Source organism: Drosophila tropicalis, unplaced genomic scaffold (genome assembly GCF_018151085.1).
Source record: "Drosophila tropicalis isolate 14030-0801.00 unplaced genomic scaffold, ASM1815108v1 contig_878, whole genome shotgun sequence".
Lineage (NCBI taxonomy): Eukaryota > Metazoa > Arthropoda > Insecta > Diptera > Drosophilidae > Drosophila > Drosophila tropicalis.
Window position 1 is genome coordinate 16,625,532 of NW_027173374.1, and position 25,806 is coordinate 16,651,337.

The 25,806-nt window shown below is 38.9% G+C and overlaps 1 long non-coding RNA gene across 1 annotated transcript; it reads left to right on the forward strand.

Moving 5' to 3' along the window:
• The first annotated feature begins 19,749 nt into the window (after positions 1 to 19,749).
• LOC137585917 (uncharacterized) lies at positions 19,750 to 20,167 on the forward strand. The gene is made up of 2 exons (XR_011033646.1): positions 19,750 to 19,862; positions 19,920 to 20,167. It is a non-coding gene; the product is annotated as an uncharacterized lncRNA (long non-coding RNA).
• The last annotated feature ends 5,639 nt before the right edge of the window (positions 20,168 to 25,806 follow it).

The window sequence follows — 25,806 nt, forward strand, 5'->3', positions numbered from 1 at the left end:
CAATTGACAAAAGGTATTAAAACTTTTAGCCTGACCGGAAAAACTTTTGGCCAGGCATTGGAATCACAGCAAATGCTAAACAGCAATTCACAGACATGTTTCCCATTAAATGGCAAACCAATATACAAACACTGGGCGAGAAGGGTATAGGATACAGGATGCCCGGATAGGTCTGTCTTCGAAATATATATATGTGTATATATATCGTAAATTGTGCGCAACGAAAATGAGATACGTAGAACGCATACCAAAGGATTTATAAGTAAAACATTTCTGATTAGCCCCAGCTCTCAACGTTGTTGGGTCCCAAGTGTTGGTCGAGCTGTGACAAGGCAGACATGGACTGCGAGAAAGGCGAAGGAAGTGTAGACAGAGACAACCACGTCCTCCCTCTCTCTATCTGTGGCCACTGGGCACTGGCTATTTCTATTTGATGTTTTGTGCTGACCTCGCTGCGGTTGGGGAAGTGCGCAAGCATAATAAAATCAAGATAGAGAGACAAATACACATACATACATATAGAGCACCCCCAGCTCAAGACAAAACATTAAATCCGAATTGATAGAGAGAAAAGGGACGAGGACTTCAACAAGGGGATGTCGTCTGCTCTCTAATTGAACTTGTGCGAACGTATTAAAGCTTATGTGTGAATGTTTGTCTGATTCAGTCAGATTCAGTCTCAGTGCTTAGGATGAATAAAAATATTGTGTTAACTTTGGAGCTACTTCTCTCTATCAGCCTTCAGCCTTCACACTCCACCTCGATTACTCCCGCTCCTCGCTCCTCTCTCTCTGTCACTCCTTGTTGTTTTGGTGATGATGTTACTTGCCTCTGGCATTGGCGATGGTAGTTCCTTCCCCTCACCTCGCGCTCACTCTCTAAATCCCGCACCAGCACTAAGTGTATTTGTTTCATTGCCTTGAATGCTAATGATGGGAAAATTTGCGAATTTGCGCCAGAAGCGGGGCACAGGGCACAACTGAAGTCACAGTCAGAGAGAACCGAGTTCTGAACAGAACTCAACTGAAATGCTAATGATGTAAAAAGCTGAAGCGCTGAAACAAACGACAACATTTGGGCAACATCGTCGAAATGAGGAAACTGACTTAACTTAATTGAAGTTGCCATTGCCTTCACTTGGCATTGGCTGATGGTCTACTACTTCACCCTCCTCCATCTCAATCTAATTCTCATACCATTACTTCATATTTTCCATCTTCTTCACACTGATTCTGGTCTGCAATACAGAGTGCTTTCATTCTCTTTCTCCTTTTGCCAGTTTGGGACGATGCTGATGTGATCGGAAGCTCACTCGAAGTGATTTCGTAATTAATGAATTAGTGGAGTGGGCGTTAGTGGAGCTTAGTGGTTGGCTTCGAATGTTAACGTTCACTTAGTGCAGAGAAACGACCAAGGAGCAAACGAAGCTTACATACTCCACATAATCTCAATGAACTCCAGGCAGGCAGGGCATCAGAGTCAACTGCAGCTTCAGCTTCAAGTTTGTACTCAACTTTGAGTTAGACATTATTGTGGCAAAGTTTGCTAAGCAATTTCAACAATGAAATTGCAACTGAAAAAGCTGTTTTTAAGAATTCATTACCATTAGTAGTTATTATTTTTGAAGAGCACTCACTCGAGTAGCAGAAAGAAGGATTTGTTGGTTCAGTTAAAAACATTTTCCCTTAAATTTATTAGGCTTAATGGCTTTCAAATGATAATAGTGAAGGTGAAATCATTAATGTCCTGCCAATAACAGGTTATGCAAATCACAAATGTAAATGTTGATAAAATTGAAAGCTTGACTCTTGATTTTAGGTCATTTGGCTAAGAGACGATAACTTGAACGTTGAAATGTTGTGTGCATCAATTAATCTTTAAAATTTTAATACACACAAAGTATTCCGAATTGTAAAATCAAGTTTATTAACTAATAAACCCATATCTTTGCCCTCATTAGCATCAGCTTTAACAGCTAGCAATCAATCTTATCGATCCACTTGATTTCTCTTCAAGCACAGAGCATAAAATTAAAAATGATTTATAACATTTATGGTTTTACCTCAATTAAAGCATCTGTCTTACCCTGAAAGCGAAAGAGAAGACTCCTTGAGAGTGCAGCTGCAACAGCATCTGCATTTTTTATGGTTTTAATCAGTTACGTTTTAATCACTTTCATCATCAACTGGCTGGCATAATCATAGTCTGGACTCTCAGAAATGTGCAGCACTTCCGGCTCGTTAACTCGGTGTGTATGTTGTATAGGTATCTTTATAGGAAGAAGGATATTCCATGCGGGTCTGCATGCTGGCATAGCATTAGCAATCCAATCCAGCCCAGCCCAGCCCAGAACGAGTTCCACCAAGCCACAGACACTGCTCCATTAGTATGCAACATATTTTAATTAGCCAAATAAATTTACAATGCCTGATGGCGGTCTTCCACCAGCCCTTCACCATCCTCTTTCAGCTCTCCGTTTTCTTTGCTGCTGCTGTTGATGCTGATGATGCTACGCCCAAGATTTAGCTTTGGCTAAAGTGCTGCCCGGAGGATTGTGTCGTAACCAGTTAAAGTTAAAGTTGTTTGTGCAGGATTTATTAGCATATATAAAAAGCCAATAACAGAAACAAAAGCGAAAACGAATTACCTACAGAAATAAATAAGTTAAGTACAATATGCACTGCTAGATACCCTGCAGTAGATGATATATTCATATAAAAATACTTTGCAGTGCTTTAGTTTAGGTATTTCTTATTCGATCTTTGCAATTGTGAAAATTTTTGAAAATAAAAGTGGAAAAGCATTCAACATTTATTAAGCGTTGGCGTGGTATATTTCAAATATTTTTAGCTTTATCAAATTAAAACGATTGGATAAAATTTACACGTTACAGGTATTTGAGCAAAACTGTAGCCTACTTTTGAGGTCGACAAGTGTTGCCGGTATTTACTTGTGTTGTCGGTTCAGAGGTTAGTAAAGCCTTTCATTCTTTTAGGTAAGAGGTATTAAAAATGCTGCAGTCGTCCCTGGCGTCTGTTTAATTTCACTTAACGTTTAACCTGCTGCCATTAATTGAGCGCAATTAACGCGCCTTTAATGGGCGCCAACTCTCTGACCGTGTTCATGTCCAATTTTTGTTATATTGTGAATACACACACATGCACACACATATGTACTGTATATTTAATTAGCGGGTCGCGCAAAGTCAATGCACAATGTCTGCATTAATGACCCACGGCGAGAGTCAGCCAAAGAGCCGCCAACGCGTCGCTTGATAAATAGCCAATAATTCTTACAGTGCTTTACAAGGCGCCCAAGAGACCCAGAATAGGGTCCCAAAGAGCCCAATTCCAATCCCTATGCCATGCTATGTTAGGCTGGGCTGGCTTGTTGAAAATGAAATAAATTGCTGGCATATAACCTTGAGCGTGTGTTGTGGCTATTATCATTTGTAATTTGCAGCAATTAGTTGGGGCTCAAAAATTCTAAAACAAACTTTGTCGACACCGACATCAGCAGGGGAAGGACGACCAGCGGCACAAGCAGCAAAGGACTTGCTGCCCAAAGGCCACGTGGCAAAAGCAAACAAGAAAGAAAAAACAACAAATTTATTGAGCTGGCCCAGCTTACATATTTATAAGGCACATTAAATTAATTTACGCATGTTTTGCTCAGTACACAGACACATACACACCGAGAGATACTCATACACACTCACTAATACATACACATGTATATGTATAAATAGGTGCCCTTGTCCAGGATCTTCTGTTTACTATGTGAATATAAAACATACATACATCCAAAGCTGACTGTTCGGAACCCCCGGGGGCAGTTCAATGACGTTGATGTTGCCTGTTGGCCCCCGTTGAACCGAGTTTAGACAAATACCCGCTATTGCAATTATATTAATAATTAGTGCTTTTTGTGTTTACAAAAAGAGAATAAATACTCACATACATGCAAGCACACACACCTACACATATACAGAGACAAGGCAAAACACACGTTCAAGTACGTTTATGACTAGGTGATAGATACGTACCTACATATGTAAACATTATTTACACATATGTATGTATGTATGTATAGTTAAACAAAACAAAATGGAGTCTTTACTATTTCTGCATTGCTAAATTGATATATAATTGCCGTCACTTTATTAAAAATTAAAACGTTTTTCAATTGGTATAATGTTACCAATACGAGTCATTGGAAATTAGAAAGTCAGTTGATATTATAAAATAACAGACAGATTTATTTCTGCTTAAAATAGATCGCTTTAAGCTGCAGTTCTTTCATATATATTTGAAATTTTTTTCAATACATGGGGGAGGCACATAACCTTAATTGTAAGTGCAATTTGATATCCATTCCAGACATTTGTAAGTATGCCAATGTCTGGATTTGTTTATTTTTTTTCTTTTAACAAGAATCAATAAGCTTCCTGTCAGAAACTATGTATATTCGCATACATCTTTCTCAAAGTATTTGAAAAATTACCTTCAATTGGCTTGGGAAAATGGTATGTATAACCAACAAAATGAAATGAAAACTCTTGTAACTTGGTGTGTTTATATTAGACAGGCCCCTGTCACTCCCTTTAGTCGCCGTGTTTGTATTTCTGTGTGTAGTTGGGGTTGAAGAAATAAATTCATAACAAACAATTGCAACAACAATTAGTTTTATTGATAGAAGGAATGGCATATGGTACGGTATAAATAATAGATTCAAAGCCGCTTCCAATGCCATAGCCATAGAAACAGATGTATGCAAAGTTTTTGCCACCCGTTCTGACTTCGCCCACAACTCAGGCAGAAAGGAAGCAGAAAATGGCGTGCAAGCTTATGCTTATCCTTATGCCACCATGAGACTGGCGTCCCCTTGTGTTAGATAAATTGCAGTTTAAACCTACTTACAAGCATGTGTGCTGGCCCATTTTGGGCAGAGTCAGCAGCAACCAAAGGAATTCAACTAAAGTAGCAGAGGGATAAATGAGACGAAGAAGGAGGATGGTAAAACCTTTTGGCAATGTTGCATGTGAATGCATTTTCTTATGATTCGTTTTTTTCTTGTCTTTCCTCCGTCTAATCCCCCCCCCACCATCTTCTTTTTTTTTGACTGCCTGCCAAGTTTTGGCGGAATTGAAATTGGAATAGACTCCAGATTTTAGCATTGTATTTATTTTACTATATATGGTATATATATGTGTGTATCTGTGTGTAATCGGCTCAATATATTTTTAATATACTTAGTTGGGCGACAGCCCTCAGACTTCTCCTTTTCTTTGCCGATTGGGGGCTTTGGCAATTGATGCTATGGCGGTAAAAGTTAATACGATTTAACCGGCTCACAATCCGTAGACAAATGCCGCTGTCCCTTTGCACACGAAAGAGAGAGCGAGAGAAATCTACATGGAAATATGCAAAGTGCTGGGGACTAAGCTCTTGTAGGAGGAGGTTAAAGGCTGGAGGTTACGCCACTTTTGGTTTGCCAAAAATATGTATTAGGCCACTTGGCTATGTTTGAGGCTGAGACTGGGTCTAGGGCACAGATTTGTTGAGCTCATTCGCTTCATGAATAATTTGCGCCACAATGTCGACGGCGGAGAATGAAAAGGAAGGCGAAAACAATAAACAAATGGGCAAAAACATATGCAAAGACAAAAGCAGCAAAATAAAAAAAAAAAACACAAACATATTCAAATAGAGTTGACAGTCGACTGACAAGTTGACTCCTAGACGCGCTGGAGAGAGACTAGGGAGAATGTGTGTAATCAATGGCGTCATCCTGCAGCTAACTTTGGCCTAGGCGCGGAAAGTGGTATAAAAAAAGTGATAAGGGGGGGTAAAAGCAAAAAAAGAAAATATGGGGGGAATTGGGGAGTTAGCAAGTCATCTAGTCATCAAGTGACATCCGTCCCCTGGGACGCCCAGCAAGCAGCTTTAACATCTGGAGCAGCAAACAAATGGCCTCAGGTTGGTAGTGCGATAAAAACGTGTGAAAAGGCATTTGGCAGCAGCTCATCCTGGCCTCGTCTGCCTCGTGTTGTCGACGTCCAGCACAAAAATCTCACTTCACCTTTTGGCAAATGATAGTTTTTATCTCCTTTCCCGGGCAAGTGTTTTTCGGGCGCTATGAGTTATGGTTGCTGCATCAAAAAGGCTTTGCAGCCATGAAAAACAACAGCACCAGCAAAAGAAGAAGCCAGAGAGACAGGAGCCAAGAAGATGCTGTGTCTGCTACTGGTTGGAGCGTCGCTAACACACACACACACACATATGGCCCCCATATGACCAGCACCATCAGCTCGCATCGCCGTCATCAGTCTCTGACGTTCTGCTTCTCGCTCTCATGGATAACGTGAGCACAATTCATCACTTGGCTGTCATTGCCGTCTTGGGCAGTATCCGGAACACAGCAGAAGCTTCATTTAGCTTCCTCCTTTCAGGCTTTGGATGGCTGTAGATAATGTTTATTGGCCTGCTAGTTGGTTAATTTTAATACCATACACACACAAACATACACAACACACACACTTTTATACAGCTTGATTTATAGATATCAGCTGGACAATTGAAGCCTTTGGCAATGAGGATACAATAAACTGCACTTGCTATGCGGTTTAACTGAGATTCATCTAATTTTTTTTTACCCATGCACCACTTGTTTTTTATGGGCAAAAAAATGTCTCATTAAGCAGCGACTCCAAGCAAGCAGAGGGAGACGGCAGAGGGACCAGGATATGGAGCCACGCCCAACGAAAAGAAAGAAAAGCTGGAGGAGTCTACCATACCCTGACCCCTCTTGGCATGGCAACATAAAAAACTCGTTTACCTGCATTAAGCCAAACACTCAGCAGACGGTTGAGGCATAACGGGAAATGTGACAGCATTGCTGTACAGTGGTGGATGGATGTAAGGCAATGGAAAGGTTGGTGTGGTGGAGCTGGCTGGCTGCCGGATGCCACAAGTGCTCCTCTGTTGGCACGTAAAAAAGTAAAAGCTGCTAAAGCTGTAGACAAAATCCTAAAGTCAACCTTCTGCCACCGTTTTGCGCGAATTCTGGTTGTGGTCGGTTGCTGGTGCTGCCTCCTGCAGCGTAGCCAAAATGCAAATCAGCTGTAAAGCACAAGAACCCCAAGTGAGAGGTGGTTTCTTCTCTCTGCCCTGAACCACTTCATTTTGCCAGACACCCCATGTAATTGCGCGCACTTGGCGGTTAATGGGGGCGACACAAGCAATCTCAAAAGAAATGTACGACTATAAATGAAATTTGTATGAGTTTCGCCAGGCAAAAGTGCAACGCCTACAATGGGTTAAGGCGTATAAAAGAACTGGTCCCTGGCTGCCGCTTCTTACGCTACTGACAGAAGCTGGCAAACAATTGCCAACTGTTTAATTTGTATTCCATTCTTCTTTTTCCTTTGTACATGGCTACTTTAATTTATGTTATAAACTTTACCCGAAATCAAATGAATTATTTTAAATGAAGTACATATATATTTTGTATCTTAACAATTATGCATTTGCTAAATAGTTTTATTAGTTTCACTTAAAGTTTCTTAAAATATCAAATACAAACATAAATATAAGTATTTTTGTTGGCATGTATGGAAAATAATGTTTTAAACGTTCATTGTGCATACAACTTTCTTCACTCTTCAATGATTTTTCTGGCTCGTTAAACAAAATGAGTTTTCCGATTCTTTTATAAAAACTTAAATATATGTACATATATTTAATGCATGCTCTATATTTGTCTCAATAAAGCGTACTGAAAATCGCCTAACAGATGCAGACATACAATATTCTGAGCTTTTCGAATTCGATTTGTTTATCAAGATATTAAAAATATCCTTCAGCTTTCTTCTGCCATTTTAGTTAATCAATTTTATGCTGATCATTCATTAGACCTAAGTCTCTCGTTGCAACTCATTGTCAAACTTTGTATATTTACCTCGATAGCATGGAACAATGTATTCCATCCCTGATTATTTAGCTATCTGGCAGGCTGGCTGCTCAGTTGAGCTTTCTAGTTTCATAGCCCTCTTCACTTTCATTTCGGATGTGCGCAGTTTTAATGTGCTTAGGAATTATGCGCCAAATGCTCTAGTTTAACTTCTCTCCCTCACACACATTTGGGCACTTGAATCTGCAACAGTTTTCCCCTAGAGCTCTATACCATTCCCGTTCATGGGCATTGTTATTGTGACCATCACTCGGTACAATGCGTTGAACGCTGCGTATGCGTGATTTACATGCACTCTGTTTGTTTGCCTGTTATTTTGATGATGGGTACGGAACGGGGGATGGATATTTCCCCGTGTTATTGTTTTCGCTTGGCCAATGCCAAACCATGTGAACTGTAACAAAATTTGCAAAAACACATAGACATATAGACAAACATCAGAAGCATAGAAAAGGCCATATCCATAACCATATCCATATAAAGACTTTTACCTGACTTGGCCAATTATGCAGTTGCTGTTGCTGTTTTTGGCATTTGACTTTTGTCAAGGCAACGACATCGCTTTATGCCTTTTGTTTTTCATATATACCTGCAGATACATATGTATATATATTAGTAGCAGCAGCTTAGCAATTTGTATAAGCAATTTACGTGGCTTGTGCTAATTAACTCGCCATATTTTGTATGCCTTGAAAAGTTTCAATGAGATGGGCTCAGACAACAGCAAAACGACAAAGACGATGACGACGACCGACGATGATGACGATGATGATGGTAACATCTTCGTGACCCACTGACTCGGTGACAGAGTTCCATGTTAACCCATAACTGTGACTAGGACTAGGCCAAAAAGCTAAGAGACTACTCTCTCTCTTTCACTTTGCTCTCTTGAATTTCTGAAGAGAGGTGAATATTCTCTTCGTGGTGTGTTGGCAACATTCTGTGGTTGCCAGCAACATGTTGCTGCCTCTTTCAATTATCTATGCAATAGAAAATTAAAATAATGAACAGTGGTGCCAATGTCTGAGTATGCGAGTGTGTGTGTGTGTGTGTCAGTAATTCAAATAGGTAGCAAAATATGTAAATACGAAGAAAAATATAGATGGATGTGAGTGGAAATTGCGGCATTTACATGGCAGTTCTAACCACTGGAGCAAGAGCCAGGCCAAGGACGTAAATACTTTGGGTTTTTCTCCGTCTGTTTTCCATTTTTTTGGGGCTTTCTCTCACTGTATGTGTAAGTGCGTATGTGTGTGTTGATTTTTTTGAAGTTTTTTCCTCATGGCTCATCGACCAACACATTTTCCATTTGGCTGTCTGTCTCACACACACACATAACTTACCCATCCAAAGGAAACACCCAAAAATAAACATAATCTGAGACCAGGATGTGCGTGTATGTGTGTGTAAATGTCCCAGGGTGTGTGTGTGTGTGAAATGCTAAAAACGTTGTCTGTCTGTCACCCAGCAGTGAAAGCAACAACAAGATGGCACATTATTTAATCAAGCGTAGAAATTGAATAGGCCCTTAAAAACTTTGCCTAAGGCACTTAACCCACAGTGAAAATAGAAATTGACGACATTGCTTCAGCCAAGCGACAACGACGAAAAGTTGACGAAAAACTTCGTTGGGACGCAGCACACCAAAATTTTGAAAAAAGAAAAACGACCTGATAAGAGAATTTCATGCAAAATTGGTAAGCCAACAACCTGATTACTTAATTGCCATTGGAGTGGTTTGGTGTTGTCTCTACACAGACTGTATCTCTCTCTCTCTCTGTTTTTCTCTGTCTCACTTTATCTCTTTCAGTGTATATGAGTCGTTTACCATATATTTAACAGCTCGTTTTGTGGCCTAAAAGATGTCTCGACTGCAAATGGACCAGAAAGTGTGTTTCCAGCTCCTCTGGTTGACTTTTAAGGGAGCAAATCATATTTGACAAGGGTCTCCGCCTCTGACTCCAACTGTTTCTCTCTGTACGATAATGATTGTACACAATTTTTGACATTTTCAAACTCGTCAAATTTGACATATGCACTTGTTAAGTGTCCAAGGAAGACGATGATGACGACTACAAGTGGGATTTCAAAATTTCCCCCTACACGCAATTGATGTATTGACATTGAACCAACATATTTAACTGAATTATTTAGACCAGTGTTTTTCCCAAAAAAAAAAAAAAAATATATGAAATAGTTATTGGACAGTTATTGCTTAATCTATTGTGTCCTTTTGTTATCTCAACAAAGTTAGCTGTGTTCCGATTAGCTTTGTGTCCCCTGCTGACTTTTTTGCCCATCGGGAGCATGTCGGGTCATTTGGTAGGAGGCCTTTTATTTTTGTTCATTAAAATCTATTCAATAATGGTAAGATTTTAAAGGGAAACTCTGATTACAAGTAAGTCTGGCCCTGGCCTCATCAATATCCTTTTGCCTTTGGCTATCTCATTTAGAAATTGAAAGAAAATCTTTCTTTTTTGTATCTGTGTGTGTGTGTTTTGGTGTGAGATTCGTAAGAGTCTGGTGCGGGCTTCAGCAAAATCGAAAGCCAAAGCTGCAAACTTAATTTTAATTCTCACGCTTTTTACAGCTGCCATTACTTTCGGGCCCCTTGTCAAATGCCGCAGGTCTGGGCAATTCAGGCAACTGGCAGACTGCAGAGAGAGACGAGAGGAGCACAACAGATAGAGCGAGCTGGGCCAAAAGCCATGACCAAGCCGTTCTCCCCAACCCACGTTCTCCAAACCACTTTTGCTTCTTGCGTTTTTTTTGCTGACCATTTCCATGGCTTCCGCTTTTTGGCCCAGAGAGTGAACGAGTGGGCATATAAAACTACTATTTGATTTCAACATTGATTTATGAGCGTGTCCGGTTCACGTTGTTGCCACCGTCGCCGCCTCGACCGTTCCACTTTACCGTGTTCGTGTTGCTGCCTTTGGCAGATTTGCTTTGCCTGTCGACTGGCAGCTGATTGCCCAAAGTCAGTAAATTAAAGTTCATTCAGTATTGTGGTGTGTGTATGTGTGTGAAAGGTTTGAGTTTGATTCTGATTTCGATTCCGATTCTGATTCTGACTCTGGCATACATTTGTAATTTATTCGCTGGCAAAAACCGCAAAAGCAAAATAGATATTTATTAACATATAAATTATGCATGTGATTGGCCACAAAGGACAGCCAGAAAGGGAACAGCACCGTGACCGAGATGATTAATAGACAAGTCCCTTTTCTTTCCTACATTTTTAAAGTTCAGCGCTAATTTGTGATTTTTAAATTTTCTCTCACGCTCTGCTTTCTCCCCGCACTCTCCATTCAGTCGCTTCTGTCTAAGATATTCGCTCCCATTCATTGCAGATAAAGTAAAAGCAAGGATAGTTTTGCCTGTCACATAAATCGGATCAATAAATGATGATATTATGCTACCGCAGGGACACATTCAGCTGACACACAGAAACACACACACTCTAGAGGCAGGCGGCGAGTGCCTCGCAGCTGCGTCGCTATCGTCGACAAGGATGGCAACAAGGATGATGCCAAGTCGTAGGTGGCAACACATTAAGATAAAGTGACAACGCCTCCTCTGGACGAACGCCGGGCCCCAAATGCAGAAAGGGGTATCCGGAGCAGAAGATGAAGCTGAATGAAGGACAAACAGAAATCAGGCGGCAAACATCAACAGAACGAAGTAGAGTGTATATGTATGGGTATGAGTACACAAATGAATTGTCTGTATATAGGATGGGGAAGCTTTTATTTTTCGCCTGGCATTTTATGCGCATCACGCATACGCACTGTTACACACTCACACGCATAGATGCTAGGCAGATATGTACATACACACGCACACACACACACACACACACACAACATCATGCATTAAAGTAAACACGCTTTCGCTTTGCATCAAAAGAAGCGGCAAGAGTGGGGGAGAGAGGTGGGCGGTGGTGGGCGGATTCTGGCTATAATGACATTTAGCTTTGAAACAATGTAAACACCAGCAAAAGTCAGCCAGCTTCAGCTTAAGCGTCAGCAGGCAGTGCCAAAGACAATGTCGAAGTTCAAAGTTCCCGTTGCTGTAGGCCGCCAAAAGTTATCCTATATATGTATATCCATATATATATATATGTATGTACACACCCATACACACTCGCACACAAACACAGACACACACACATTTTAGCACATATACTTGCACAGCTAAAGACAACAAACGACAGCATCAAGTTGTATGCTATGGAATTTTGCATGAGCTTCAAAAAGGGGATCTCCATATTGAGATTGCGACCGCAAATAGTGAAACATTCCTTTCTCCAACCACCCAGTCATTCCAGCTCCCTGTCTCTTTCAAGCATCCACTGCAGCAGCAGCTGACAGGTAAACTGTCAAGTAAAACCCAGCCAGAAGCCATAAATTCTAACTGGCAGAGAAACCAAGTTTATCCTAACACAGAGACAGAGACGGAAAAGGAGAAGGAGAATGAAACTGACAAGAGGCTGACATTAACTATGCCTGATATAAAGATAACTCCCGCAATGACGAATTGTTGTTGTCCAGGACTTAGTTTTCCCATTGACCCCCAATTGAGGCAGTAGCAGCCAGTTAGAATAAAAAGGGATAATAAATTTATGGCGTATGCATGTCAACTAGCAAAAATAGTTAATATTTAGTTATAGATAGGATACGTGAAACAAAAGGTCTCAACATTTTTGTTTATATTTCAGTTAAAACCATTTTCAAGTAAAAACAATCGTTTAGTTTAGTTTTCAGGGTTTTCTCAGTGTGAAATTTTGCTAAAGTGAAAGTCACTCTTTTCGATCGATGTACATAAGTAATATAAGTGAAGAAAGTTTAATCGAAACATCTCCATGATAATAATATGAAACTGAAACAGATGAAAGAAAGAAAATTTGTATTTGTTGTTGTTGTTGTTGCTGTTGGCCAAATTGATGGCGTTGATGGCTAAATTCTTTCGTATTCAAATGATATACAATACATTGTGAACATTGTGAAAACATTTACGCATGCTTGTAAATATTTCAATTTATTTTATGTTTTGTTTATGTAAGTATCTGGGCTATCTTTTATGTGCATCTCGCTGCAGGACCCACAACACAGCGGCAGACGGCTAACGGCTGGTGGGAAGTCCAGTAGAGAAGCATAAAAAATGGGCGGCCATAATCATATGCCAATAAAAAGTCGGTTAGCACACTTGTGAGTGTGGTTTTGGTAAAGGACACGACCCTGAAACATCAACGTCCTTCTCCCTACCCTTCCCAGCGCTTACTGCCGATTTCCTACCGAATTGCCTTGATCCCAAAAACGAAACGGAACCCAACCCCAATTCGAGCACGTTATCATTATGCGCTACCATCACCGCAGCAGCAGATGCTGGAAATAAATGCGAATGTGGATGCGGATGTGAATGCGGATATGCTGCCGTTGGGCACCTACCGCTTTGCAGAAGAAAGAGAAGAATAACATTTTATAATACATTCAATTCATGGCTAGAACAAATGATGTGGAAATGTAAAATAGATGTTCGGGGTAAGCCGCAAGATGTTAGCTCTTCTTCTGGACAAACCGTCACACGGCATGTGTCCAAATGTCAAAGCGCTCCCTAAATGGATAAGAGTACGAGTGGAAGAGAGAAAGAGCGGGTAGACAAGGGCAACTCATAATGGAGGGATAATAGTCAACATATGCACACACACTTCACTTCAAATTAAACTCAGCAAGTGTTCCAGAGTCAGTGGGTAAAGTCCTCATCCTCAATCCCGGAGAATTCCCAAAACTCTCTGTCACGTCGTTGATGTTCGTTCTGTCTCTCTTTTTGTGTATGTCTAGGACACTGGAACGTGAGATGGGGACAGTGAACAGGCGACATGTTCATTAGCTGCAACGGGCAGCGTTTAATTTTTATGGTCATGTGCCTAAAATGCAATCCAAAAGGCAATAGCACCCACTTTTATGGCTTCGAAGCCATAACGAATCCTAATTGAACAGCACCAAGAGAACCAGACCGAGACCCGCAACTAGAATCAGGACGAAAACCAGCAAAAGCAAACGACGACAACGAGAACAGCAAAAGACAGACCCCCAATCCCAAGTCTATCTTCCATTGCCGTAGCCAATGACAATAACGTTTTATAATTGGTTAACTGTTATTGTAAATGTTAAATGGATAATTGACCGATGCATTGAAGAGCCTAGCCTTAGGACATTTCGTGGAATCATAAAAAACCAACATTGTGATATAAAAGACGTATTTTGCCTGCCGTTACAGTGAATTTTATTGACTCCCATCAAATAAACAATTGCAATTTGGTTTTATAACAATAATACAAACAAAAAATTAAATAAAAAACGCTTGTTTTTTAAAGTAAAAAAATAACTTGAAAGATAAGTTAAAATTTTACTCTTGTTTATAAGTTTGGCTTATGATTCAGTAAACACATTAAGCAAATGCATTTTCATCTGAGCTGTGAATACAAGTAAGTTTAAATACAAAATATGTAACTTGAAATTGAATAGGAATTGAGTAAAAATATATGTATATGTATATTCTCTCAGTTCATTATAAATATTACAAGAAATTATTATTCAACTTAAATCTTTAACTAGCAACTTGAATTTGTAATGAAAAATTAGCTTTCTCTGAATACATCATTGTATTTTAAATAAACACATTTCTTTAAAACACATATTTGCTCTTAAATGTTTGAATTAACTTTTTGTAGTTATTGACAGATTCCTTTATTTCCATTATCTGTATTGACTTAAGAAATTTTTTAGCGACAAACAATTTTGTGACTACATGTAGAAAAAAAATTGCCAAGACGTAAACTGGCCCCGATTCACAGTTACCCTCTAGTAAGTATAAATTTAAAAACTTATTTTGTTTCCAACCCTTGAATCCAACCAATTCTTCGTTAAATCTACAAGGTCCTTCTGTATTTATGAAGGTATTTAAGACAAAACAAATACAAAACACTTACCAAGGTTTCCGTTACTTCAGGAATCGCGTTTTACAATCTGCGAAATAGAAACATTTAACAGCATTAAACTAAAATTAAAATACTAAATATACCCGATTGGTACTTCTTTTTGAGACAAGGGTAAAAACACTTGCAAAAATAACGATTTTCATTTGATATAATGAACTTTTGCAGAAAAACAAGCTGCAATTTTTTCCCATTCCACCATTTATACACTCAACCAACGAAAGCAAACAGAAAACTTTGCCCTTTTTTTCATATGCTGTACGGAGACGGTTTGTATGCGTATGTGTGCATATATTGCGTATACGCCGAGTGTAACATATCAAAACATTGTGGCGCTTCGAGGCATTGCCATTAAATACATATATGAAAAAAAATAGAACTTCAACTGCGACTGTCATTAACGTGGTCATGCCATGACGTTGCTTTCCAAGCTAATGAAAGAATATCTTTGGGCCTGATAATAGTAGAAGCCCCCAAACTACATACATACACTCGCATGGCCACATTTCACTTTGGCTCATAATCTTATTATGTGTGTGTGTATACAAGAAGTTTATATCAATATCACAAATGTGTTCGCATGCATTGTTATGGTTGTGAGCTATTAATTGTGCTTAGTTTAGTAGGGGTACTTAGTTCTGCTAGGCATTTTTCTGTTAATCGCTTAATGTAGATGGAAGGGAAGTTACCTCGAGAAACAGCAACGGAAGAAAAGAAGAAGAATGGGGACTGTCCTGGTTGATAAGAAAACATTCAACAAACAAAAAGAGAGAGAGAGAGAGACAGAGAAAGCCTCGTGCACTGTCTTCATATATTTATTTGAACACATTTAAGGCCTTGCCTTGGGTATTATGTAAGCAAGCAAGCAGCAACTGTGACTCGGTTCGGTTTTGGTTTCAGTTTCGGTTCACAACTTTTGCCTGGCCACATTCAAGTGACCTTTAAACTGGTTTTCAATTAAAACTGCAGACCAAAAACCTTACGGACCATATGAGTGTGGATATCGGGGTGTGTGTGAGTATGTATGTTGTCTAGATGGGCCTTTGTGGAATTTACTTAGCATTTACTTTTATAGAAAACTATAACGTGAAAGCAAGTTTCATAAATCACAACTGTAAGCCCAGGAAAAGTGAAAAATCGTACCCCCATTTTAATTAAAAGCGTGCAAAACACGATACTCTGCAAACACACTTACACACACCCATACACACAACACACAATGTTTTTCGGGAAAAGTCTTGGAAAAGCCTTGCCTGAATAATGATTGAAAAACAAGCAACGAGCGTCTCTTTCTTTCATGCCTGTTTCTTTTTGGGGCTCCCTCTCGCCCCTTTTATTTTCTAAATGTATGTACCCACCAACGAGTTGTATAAACTCAAGAATGAAGTTTGTTTAAAATAATTTGCAGGCTGTCCAGGCAGGCTCAAGCCCATGGCTTGTCCTGCTCGCCCCCATGTCCACCATCGTTCATTGGGCTTTGTTTGCTTATTTGCCAAGCCCATTTATTTCCTGGGTACTACGTGAGCGAGTTCTCCTCGTCTTCTATGGCCATGGCGACAAAAGCAAAGTCTTTAATTTTGCCTAATAAGAACAGCGGTGGCAAAGTTTTCCTTCTGAAAAGCCGCCAAAACGGGGGGCGTTAACAAGCGCCAGAGACAAAAACTTGCTGTTTATTTTCAACTACAATATAGATACACCTACACAGATACATAGCATAAATATGTATCCTCACTATATACATATATATTATATATGTATATATATTCTCATTTTGTACCGTTCTAAGACCCTTAGGGTGTAAAAGGTATATTTATTATTTGTGCTGTTTGCTCAACAAAACCAATTTCATTTGGATATTCAACTGGAAAAACTAACTGAGATTGCTTAATTTCGACTTGGAAATGATATTGCATTAAATTATATATATGCTCTATCTCTCTTTCTCACACACTCGCACTGTACTTTCATCTCTGTTTTTCTTGTCGCCATTTCTCGTCGATGAAAGGCAAAATTTAAGTAGCAAGGACAAAGTAAAGAAATGTAAAGGAAAAGAACAGATCAAAAATCCTTAAATACAAAAAAAAAAACGAAGTATATACGTTCAGGTAATAAGAAAGTAAGAACACAAAGATGGCATAAAGGAAGGAAGAAATCTCTTTGTATGTATGTGAAAGTAATAAGATGATGGAAAAAGGACAGTTCTTTGCACTCAGAATAAAAAAGAGGGTGATTTTGGAAAATTTCTGCAATTTGGTTAAAGAAAAACTATTTAAGTCGCTGCTTAAATGTTTACTTAGACAGGTTTTGCCTTAAAAAAATTTATTCATGCAAATTTTTAATAATTTTCTGTATTTTCTCTTTTTTTATTCTTATTTAATTTTATTATTCTTTCTTAAATTTCCAAGCTCTTTTTCAAGGACCTAGAATTTACTTACTAGAATTAGATTTCATACACTCTGCCAAAATAATGTTCCTGATTGAGTTTTATCTAAGTAGTTTATGGTTGGGCTTGGCACTGAGTACATGTTTGGTCGAGTTTTGCCGTTTCGTTGTGATTTTGTTCTAACTTGGTAGATAAGTATGCTTAAGTAGATATAGAGGTATGCGTGCCGTCATAGTCATGGCCTAATAGCGTTTTGATACCCGCACATAAACAACAATGACAATGGCGACAACAACAACAGCAGCAACAACAACAACAACAGCAATAAAAGCACCGACAATAAAATGCAAAGAATCAGACATAGAGCCAACCCAGCTCAGCCACCCACCCAACCAGGAATCAGTAGGTAAACCCAACCTGATGCTGCCAGCTGTCTGGTTTCTAGTGTCTATGCCTACATTTTACTTGGGGGGAGCGGGTTAATCACAAATGCAAAGGCAACACCACTCTACAGATACTGTAGGAGAAGAAAATGAGGAAGAGTGGGATTTCAGAGACGGCGCCGGGGAGACCCTAGCCAACTGCTGTGGATTATATAAACGTAGGCACTTATTATGCTGGCAAGCACAACGAGTTGCGATTTATTGTTTGACGTTTGCTGCCGCGTGTTTGGGGCGCTTTGAGGCCATGGTCGGATCCAAACTCTAACTCCTTTAACCAACAGTTAGACCGTCAGACAGGCAGACAAATGGATGGATGGGTGAAGAAGAGGAGTGATGAGATAGACCGAGTTTTAACACAAATGTTGATCTAATCCAGAGGCAGACAAACAACACACATGCATGACATGACCGTGCCCCATTTGGCCGGATTGGGGAAGTAGAAAGGACGAAGGAGGTTGATGCCGCCATGACTACGCCAAAACTAGCAAAACAAACTCCTCGTCAGGCCGCCTTGATAAATGACTTCCAACTGCAACAGCATTGCTAGCAGAATTGCATATACTGCATCAACAGAATTTAGTATTCGTTTTCGAAACACATGACACTTAACGCATTTGCGCATTCATTATGGAATCTAGATGATGATGATGCCCCATTATCACAAAATTATAGCTCAAAGCGTGACCTTTCATCTCCGGATCAAGTCAAATGGCATTTCAATCAAGTTATGGGCCCATCAAGAACAAAACGAAAAAAGTCACCCATTCCAACTAAGCCCGCCGCCCCACTTAATGTCACAATAAAAATGTAACTAACCATGAAAATTACATGTTTCCCAGCAATTTGCCATTTTGACATGGCTCCCAATGTCTCTCTGCATACGAGTAACCATTCCCATCCCCATCCCCCACCCAACCCCTCAAAATGTGGTCTCCGTTCTCTTGTCCTTCATCCATGACACACACACCCTCACATACACTTGCACCGTCAATTTGTTGGGTTTCCTCTTTGACCATGTCCATGACCATGCATGTGTGAGTAAACCAATATTTATCAACAATGTCCGTGTTCGATGCACAGTAAAACTTCTTAAAAAATTTGTTGAAGAATTATAGAAAAAAAGAGAAATAAAACTCAAATATAAAATATAGAAAATATAAAAGAATGCCAACTAGTATGCTGTAGTAGTAGTAGCAAGAGGGAAAAAGTACATACGTAAGTAGCATATATTGTGCTCAATAAAATCGACTTTTGTTGCCAGCCAAATGGATACATATCGCCCGATATATGTACATATATACCTATGTACATATACATTTGACATTTTTATATAATAAAACGAAAGAACAAACTAGGACTGGCAACGTTAACGTTCTTTGGGTTTCCTTCTGTTTTTTTTTTTGGTCTCTGGTTTTGGTTCTGGTCTACAGTCTCCTATTCTTTCTGCTGGCTCCTCTTCCTCTCTTCTTTGGGCTGCTTTCCCTCTCGATTCTATTTTTACGTTACGTTTTTCACTTTGGCTTTGAATCGCAATTCGAGTGGAAAATTGACATATGTTTACTTTGTTGTTGTTATTATTGTTGTTGGTGTAGTTGTTGTTGATGTTTTTCTTTCGCTTTTCATTTGGCCAGTTGCTGCTGAAAGTTGAACGTCATTAGGTTGATGCGCTACAGCCTTTCAAAAGTTAGGTATACACATACATAAATACATACATATATATCTACAGAAAAATAGTTGAATTTATAGGCAAATCGAACAGAAGAAGATTCTTTGAAGAATATAATTTTGTGCGATTTTATTTTCTCCCTCTCCACAACAGTTGTTTACTAAAGTTTGGAGTGTTTGTACTCGTATAGAAACTTTATCGTTAAAACTTTTAAGAGTTGCCTTTGTTGTCAGTTTCCCTTTTCCAAATTCATCGTAAATCATATTTCGAAAATAACAAAAAAATATTTATTTTACTTTTTCAAAGTTCCAGTTTATAAAAATCTAACAAAATGAATAATCAAAATATAAAGGCCATATTTTCTTTGTTTAATTATTACATTTAAAATAATGAATATATGTACGGGTATAGTACTCATATGAAATTATTTTGTAGAAATTAATTGGTTTCTTTCAGTCAAATAGAAGGGAAGACACATATATTAATAATTATATTTTTCAAAGGAATGCACGTTCATATGGCTGACCTGTGTGGGTGTATTGAAAGTGGTGCGTGTGTGTGTGTTAGTAACTTCAGGTTACCGGCTCAACATGAAATCACTTACAATTAGACTTAACCCTTTGCAAGTGACTGTAGCGCATTTAAAATTCTTTGTTGTTGTCACAAAAAATTTTATTAAATTATTAAAGCATTTTATTACCTCATCTGCTGAAATAAATGTTGACAGCCAATTGTTTGTGTGTGTTTTATTCTGTGCGTTGCCGTTTAAACATATTTATAAGGCAAAAAGGGGATATTGAGAAAACCTATCAAGATAGCAACCAGGCAACAGTGGCCCATTGACAATTGGATATCTTTTTCCCTCCCTTTCACTTACTCCCGCCACCCCCCCACCCACGCCAGAGGGTTGAAGGTCTTGGGTTGCAATGGGTTGGCTTAAATTGCCCATTGAAAAGGCCGCCTGGGGCAGACAATTGTATACACAAGGAGCGAGTTGCTGCAAACCGATTGGCCATTATGCATCATGATTGGGGCTGGAGATAGTTTTATGCCCTCCTTTTGGTCTATTACAAAAGTGCATTGTATGTGGGTTGGAGAAAAGGAAAAAGTTGGCTCTCCAAGGGCAGTGAGCTGAGGTGCGGACAAGACGCCCTCCATAAATGATTAATGGGCAAAGTTGCAATTTTTGCCTTTTTGATGGGCCAAACACTTTTCGCAAAATTTTATGATTTTCAAAATTAGTCAGCTCTTTGCTAAATGCTCCAGCACCAACATCAGCAGCATTAAGCGTAGTCCAGTCGTAATAGGAGATGATGCACATTAATGGCCATTTATAACAATTTTTGGCAAACTTGGTGGAGGCATTTCTCAACTGCCATTGCAAATGAAGTGTAAAGAAGATAGTCGCACACCCAAAGAGAGAGGGTTGAAATGAGTTGGGTAGAAATTGAGAATTGAAAATAGAAAACGGGAGAGACTGTGGGAGGGGAAATGGAAATGCGAATGCAATGTTTTTAAAGTCGTCAACCGACATGAGCCAATTTACATAACCCAGAACAACAAATAGTTACAAATTGAAAACTTTTCTTTGCCAAGATTGTAAGCGATTGTCCCCCCGTCCCTCAGATCACCACCACCAGCACCACACTCCTACTGTGATTCCTATATCTAACGTTGTCTCTGTCTCAGTTTGCCATTGTTATAATCAAAGTAGCAGAAATAACAAGAAAAACAGCAACTGAAACTGACAGCCCCAGCAATGGCAAGCAATATGAAATCAGCACAAAAAAAAAGAAGGAAGAGAAGGCCAGGAAAGGAATGTAAGAGATAGAGAGAGCATAGAGCAAAGCCATAGGAGATACGAAGAAAAGAATTGTGTGTGGTAGGAAAAAGTATCGACAAGTTTGACGCTTTATGGCATTGTTTAGTGCCGCACATTTCGCCAAAAACGTTTTTCAACTTTCACACAATTGCGCCATTTGCTCGCGTCTTATGCGATGGAAAAAAACAAAAAAAACAAAAAGTGGGCACACACACATAGTCAGTCGGTTGGGACACAAATCTGCTGACGGAAGCTTCAGGATACGGATTCTGATACCGTTTGGGCCATGGTACATAGTACTTTTTATACGGAAAACGTGCGGAAAGTTTGAGTGCCAGCTTAGAGCTTGGCAAAAAGTTATAAAACAGTAGATAATAAAATAATAAAATATATGTATTTGAATTGTGTGCGACGCGGCACAATCCCCACACACACACACATACATACATACATAGCACACACAGAAAAACAGAGACAAACATACACACACCACAGATAAAGTTTTTGTTTGAAGCGATAAAATTACATGTCAAATTGAATGTAACCTGCTATTTGTGCGCATTATGGCCACCATAATTAAACGCCCAATTCCCACCGCTTTTGGGGAAGGATTCCCCATCGACCAACATACCAATCCATTCATTGGCAGCATTTTCAGCATTGACGGCAAATGCCACACGATGGCTGGTCAATCATTGGTTTATTTTATGGCTGCCAAAACGTTTAAACTTTTCTGCAATGATGGGTGTCAATATGTGGTGTCTGTCTGTGTGTGTGTGTGTGTGTGTGTGTGTATGTGGCTGTCGACAGAGAGTGGTCTTGAAGGGTAAATGAGTTTCAGTCTTTGGACATTAAACAGGCGCCTTGCTGATGACCTCAGTGTGTATAGAAGAGTGTAGGGGAAAGCAAAAGTAACAATGTTGCAGACATTATCAAATTACTTTCTGCCACAATAACTAAAATGAAAGAGTCACAAAATCAGTCAACCATTTCATTATTACATGCTTTTGTATACATATGTATATTTATACAATAAATAATATTTATGTCTGTCTTGTATCTTCTTTCAAGGAAATCAATTATCATCACAAAACATTGCTATACGGTTTTTCTAGCAACTCATCCACAGAATTTCATTCTCCGTAAAAATAATTGCACTGACTTCGTATACTTGCTGAGCATTAATTACCGTCAATTCTTTGAAAAACAAAATGTTCAAAATATAATTAAATGTTTACGTACGAATGTTGGCCTCAGGAAATTCTAAAAACATGTTGACTATGCCAAAATTAAAACACAATTTCTCCCAACCTTCAAGAGTCCTAGACTAGAGAGAACCTTATTACTAACTAACAAAGCTGAGACGCTTTCATTGTCCGAGTTACAATTTTATTACAAGAATTCCAGAGTGATAGAATTCGTTGTTTGGTCGCTAATTATCGATTATAATTGTATTCCAAAACAAGTTAAAATAATATAGCTGCCGCTTAAAAACCTTTTAGAAAGGATATTGGATTAAAGCTATACAAATATTTCTGTTCTTGTTGTTCTTAAATGATAAAAATTTTCTAAAATTTAAGCAGCGTAGCAATATAAACTTTCGATATTATATACATATGTGTGTATTTTGTGTCTGTGTGTGTACAAATAGATAATTTCCTCAACTTCACAAAAATGTTCTATTGTGGAATTTTCATTGGTAAAGCTTATCCCAGTTAGATTTAATAAATTACCAAATGTGTTTTGGACAACAACAACAACAACAACGTACATACAAATACATTTAAATAAATTTATTTAGTTGAGAAAATCAGACTACGAGTATATATAAATCACAGAGTCATCCCACATATACTCACACGCACACACACACATACATAACGCCCCTTCTGTAAATTTTTGAATTAAATTGTGATTTTAGATTACAGAAGAAGCAAAAAGTTTTACCGCGAAACTTTTATGACAGACAAAGCCTCAGACGAAATTTTTCAAGCAAAACAAATACGTAAAGTTTTGTAAAGGAAAAAATTTAAAAATTTAAAATGAATTCAAATGTAATCAAGTGGGAACTTGACATCAACTGAGCTCAGCTCAACCCGCCCACTCCATGTCGGAAAAACTATCAAATTTCCAAAAACGAATTTCAAATTCCTTTTTGCCATTGAGAATCAGGTATTTCTTTGGTATTATTTTTGCTTTCTGTTTCAGTTTCCACTTCAGATAGAGGTTCAATTTCAGTCTGGTCGGTCGGTGGGTCGGTCGTCCAATGTATTTCAGTGCTTGACTAAACCGAATCAATGCGTTTCTTATGTTAATACAATCAATCTGTCTAATCGAATCAAACGTTTTGACAACTGAACGGCTCAAATGGGCCGTTTGGAGCTTTCCCTTTAGTGCCTCTGTGTATGTGTGTGTGTGCGTGTCTTTTGCCCCTTTTGACAATTCGTTTTGTCTCTTGTCTCAACTTATAAACTATCACAACAAAGCAACAACAAGTACGCAATATGCATAAAACTTTATATGGCATTTAAATTGTTCATGGGGTTGATTCACACTCTTCTTAGTCCCCTCCTCGCTCAGATTCAGAACCGAACCTTATCTTTATCCTCCGACCATCACACGGCCATCCCCATTGTCATTCCCATTTGGCTGCTGCTTACTTCGATTGTTAACTCAAGCGTCTCAAATACCGGAAATCGAATACAATTTGTAATTCTGATGAACAGTTGAGCGCAAAGCTTAAGCATCGTTGTGTCCTCCTGGTCCTCTAGGTCTGCTTCTGGTTCTCTGCTTGTTCTGCTTTCGTGCAACTACTTTTGGCATATTTTTGTCTCAATGTCGGCTTGTTGGCTTTTACTGTTGCTTAGTATTGTGTTCTCTTTCGTGTTGCTTTCTTGTTTGTTCTGTAATTCTTCTATTCTGTCTGGGGCTTTAGTCGCCTCCGGTCGCCTATTGCCTATTGCCCATCGCCTAGTTGTCTGGATTTCAATTCATTATCGAGAAGTAGTAGCAGTTGAAGGTAAAGACAATGAAAGCTCATGTAATGTCAAATTGGACGACATCTTTTTATTCTCGTTGTTCTTTTTGCTGGGTGTGGATTTCAGCCAGTCCGTTCACTCATCAGTTGCTCTGTTAAATTTCGCACACGTAGCAGCATAAAAATTGACACCGATAATTTGAGGATATGTATGTGTGTACACGTTACGTATACGCGATATAAACACGCACACGCCTTGAACACATACATCATGTCGCAGGGGCGGAAGAATGAAAGAAAAAAAACGGCTAAAACCAACAAAGACCAAAAAAAAAAAAACCATTGGATACCATGGTGGGATGGAGACACAGGAGGACAAATGTCGCGCCGCTGTTTACACAAACAAAGTTATCAATTTTACACACGATGCTCCCCTCCCCGTTATTCCCATTTGCCATGCCTTCCTCCTCACGCCACATGTATCTACCGCTGTAGATGTTTATTGAGGATTGTGAAGTGGGGAGCGGGATTGTGGATGTGGATGAGTTTCCCGAGGGTCCTCGCAGCGGCGTTTTCATCAATTCAGTATGCAATCAATGTCCAAATCGTGGAAGCAAAACATCGAAGCCGTACAGCAATAATAACTGAAGGTGAAGCTCAGGTATTTCAACGCGTTAAAAGAAGTTTGAAAAGTTTCCGAATGGATAAAATTTCTTTGGTAAAATTAATTACTAAAATGTAAAAACCATTTAAATTGAAACTATTGATTGAGGGTGAAATAAAACACAATCGATATCTTACATGATTTAGTGTAATGGAGTGCCACTCATAGAATTATTTAGATGGAATGGCTATATCTAAATATTTTGAAAGTCTTATTCTGAAGATACAAAATTGAGCAGAATATTTGTTTTAAAATTTTACGAATACCTATTAAATTTCTTATCATAATTTTCTTAAACACCCCTCAAAAGAGCTATTGAGATGAGACTTTGGTTGTTGCCAGGACACAAAGACATGAAAAGTAAGCATGAATAGAATGGGAGGCAAGTGTCAACACTTGTTAAACATAAGGAATTCCCTGGCTTGTTAGTGTAAAATAATACTAAAGTCAAATTTATGAAACGATGATGATGGGTAGGCAGAACTGACTGGTTTCCATTCGCTTTTGTCTATACTTGATTCGGTGGACTCGAAATTGTTGCCGCTCTATAAGAGGGAATAACAGAGACAGTGAGCATTGTCTTCGAGTAGAAGGTAAAATAAAGAAAAATTCCACTGAAATTGCATTTATCAGAAAAATATTTATAATAACTTTGAAATTCAATTTCTAAAGAAAATATGTTAAACGAATTTGTATTTGGGGGAGGACCTCGAATTGGGGCAGGGCCTGGACTGTCTTCGTGTCAATGGTTGGAGCGCTTGTCTGTCGTGTGTCTCTCTTTCCCTGTGTTTGTGTATGCTTGTGTGTGGAGAAATATGTTAGAAAATTAAAATCGACCATATGTTGCCTTCATCGATATTGATCAGACGCCGTGGCAAAG